The sequence below is a fragment of the Macadamia integrifolia genome, chromosome 5 (genome assembly GCF_013358625.1).
Source record: "Macadamia integrifolia cultivar HAES 741 chromosome 5, SCU_Mint_v3, whole genome shotgun sequence".
In the NCBI taxonomy this organism is placed as follows: Eukaryota; Viridiplantae; Streptophyta; class Magnoliopsida; order Proteales; family Proteaceae; genus Macadamia; species Macadamia integrifolia.
The window spans coordinates 16791906-16795040 of NC_056561.1; the positions used below are offsets into that span (position 1 = coordinate 16791906).

General features: G+C 39.9%; 1 non-coding gene across 1 annotated transcript; it reads left to right on the forward strand.

The window, feature by feature from the left end:
* Nucleotides 1–563: 563 nt before the first annotated feature.
* On the forward strand, nt 564–670 carry LOC122080424. Its single transcript, XR_006140719.1, has one exon. It is a non-coding gene; the product is annotated as a small nucleolar RNA R71 (small nucleolar RNA).
* The last annotated feature ends 2465 nt before the right edge of the window (nt 671–3135 follow it).

A 3135-nucleotide genomic window follows, 5' to 3' on the forward strand; every position in this document is an offset into this window, starting at 1 on the left:
GAAAAGTATTTTGAGAAAAAGATTGTTGTGCAAAGGGAGGCCTTTGGGGTCCAGGTTGACCTTGATTATAGAAATTGGAAGGTCCTGCTTGGTTGCCCTGATTCCAAGAGAAATTTGGGTGATTTCTCCATCCTGGATTGTAGGTGTTACTATATGGATTATTCTGGTATAAGGCATTAACACTATCATTAGAAGTGCCCCCAGAGGTGTTGGGGCATTCTTCTATGACATGTCCAGGGGACTGGCACCAAGCACAAATCTTAACCAAATTGACTGATGATGGCTCTCTAGGAACAATAGCCTCAATCCTCTTGATTAGGCTATCCAAATGGGCTTCCTTGGCTACTATCCCATCCACAAAATATCCTTTTCCTCCTATGGTTCTTTCACTCTCTTGGGTTGATTCCCACTCACGGGTTTTGTCAGCTAAGTTAAGTAAAAATTCCCATGCCTTTCCTTCATCTGTAAAGGATGTGAATCCCTCAGGGCACATAGACTCTATCATTTGTTTAGTTGGGTAATCAATACCCTCATAAATTATTTGACATAAATGCCATAGGTCTAGGCCATGGTGAGGGCATTCTTGGAGTAGATCCTTGAATCTCTCCATAAGTTTGGAAAATGACTCACTAGGCTTTTGCCTAAACTGAAGGATATCACTTCTAAGCTTATTGGTCTTGTGAGTTGGGAAAAACTTCTTAAGGAAGACAACTGTGAACTGTTCCCATGAGGTTATGGAATTTGTGGGTAACCCATACAACCACTTCTTAGCTTGGTCTTTCAATGCAAAAGTGATAAACCTAAGCTTAACAGCATCATCAGAAAGCACATCATCAGAAAGCTGTTGGATCTTAATTAGAACACATACCTCTTCAAATTCCCTTAGAAATAGGTATGCATCCTCAGAGGTCAACCCATGGAAGTGGGGCAACATAGTGATGTATTGAGATTTGAGTTCAAAATTATTGCCCTGGGCTTGTGGTAGAACTATGCAGGAAGGTTGGGCTGTTCTAGCAGGGTAGAACCTATCTTTCAGAGATTTAGGTGAAGGGTTTTGCTGTTGGTCTCCCATATTGAAGGGTTTTAAAGAGAGCAAACGTATAGGGTCACTACTTGTTGGATCTCTTCTTTCTAACCGATTCTTAGTATTACGTACCCACCTAACACTCATGCAACAGAAAACTACCCGCAACTAAAGTAAGACAAGCACAAAAGAATGGATAGCAAAACTCTTTTTTTTTATTTTTTTGATTGATTTTTTTGATTTTTTTTGATTTTTTTTTTTTTGGCTTTTTGGGAGCTTACCGGCAGGGATCCGGGGTTGCTCAGGTCAATTCCTGAGGTACTGCTACAGGGCGAAACCTGTCTTTATCATACTGTGAGGCATGGCGACCTCCACTGATACAACTATTATTGCAAGTTGTTCTTCTCAGGAATTCAATAAAAAAAAATAAAAATATAAAACAAAGCAAACAAAGCACTCCGATTTACCAAAAGAAAGTGAAAAATAACATGGAACTGTCTCCCCGGCAACGGCGCCAAAAACTTGTTTGAGATTTAAAATGTAACCGCAAGCGTACGGATCAGTGTAGCTACGGGTCGAACACAGGGAGAGCAGCCACTTTATTTTTTTATTTCTTTTAATAATGCGAAAGTGAACCGATTAATGGTTGTGATCTAATTCTAATTACCGTCCTAAAAATAACGTCCTAACCATTCGTCATCTAAGAATTTAAAGACGCAAGCCACGCAATTAAAATTAAATAAATAAATAACTGAAAATAAACAACCCACGCAATTAAAAAAATAAATAAATAAATAAGGAAAAAAATGTGAAATAAAAATAAAGTAAAAGAAAGGGGATAAAGCTAGAGAGAGACTCACAAGTAGGTTTCTCTACTTAGCCCGAGGGATGCATCATAATATGAGCTTCCCTACTTGACCAGAGAGTCACTCTTACAAGTGTTACTCTACTTGGCTTTAGGGAAAGGGAAACAATTAAAATAAAAGCAATAAATTGATGGTTCTATGGCTAGGAGGGGCAAAGCCAACACATACACTAGCCCAAACCAGACCACTTAACTCGAGTTACTATATTCTAATCCTACACCACTGACTTACACAATCCATACACTAAAAAAAAAAGTTCTAAAGGAGGCCATTTTGCCTTTCTCAGTTCTCTCCCTCAGTGGTGAGTGTTCTCCTACTGGGGGCCTTTGTCTTGAAATTTCTTATGCTTCATTAGCTTGGTCGTCTTATCTTATGATTGCTTGTTGAACTTGCACCTATGGCGTCTGAAGATTTCGGGATATCAGTTACTCAGAAAGTAGGGGATTGTTCCTCTGGGTATGATTACCCTCTCTCCCCTTCTAGCACCATCAAGTTGGATGGAAGCAACTATCTGATTTGGTCTTGGTCTTACTACTTGTTGATTGCTGGTCGTGGTTATGCTGGATTTCTCACAGGTGATTCAAAACATCCTACTACTACAGGTTCTGCTCAGGAGAAATGGGATGCTGCCAACTAGATGGTAATGTTCCTACCTTATTAATTCTACGTCACCTTCAATTGCTTGGACGTATCTCTTACTTCATTCTTCTGCTAAGATCTGGAAGGCCACAAAGGCTACTTATTTCCACGTGGGCAAGCGTGCCCAGTGTTTTGTAATCAGGAAGTCAGGAAGAAGGTCTATTGGGCTACTCAAAAGGAGCTTTCTGTAGCTCAATATTGCTCTGATCTGTAGGGTATGTGGAATAAGATTGATTATTATGAGACTTATCAACCTATTTGTGTGACTGATGTTGCTAGGTTAAAAAGCGTGAGGAGGAGCTTCGCGTTTATGATTTTTTGGCAAGTCTCAGTGTGGAATATGATCATATTAGGGCTCATGTGCTTAATCGTGATCCATTATACACCCTTGAGGAAGCCTATTCGATCATTCAGGCTGAGGTACAACATTGATCTGAGATGTTACAACCTATTTCTTAGGATCGATCCACTCTTGTTTCTTCTACTGGTATAGGTTCCCGACCTAATACTTCATCCTCTTCTAGCAAACCTGTTGTTAAACGTGACTTTAGTGGTAAGGAGCGTCACACAAGTGAGACTTGTTAGAAAGCTTCATGGACATCCTAC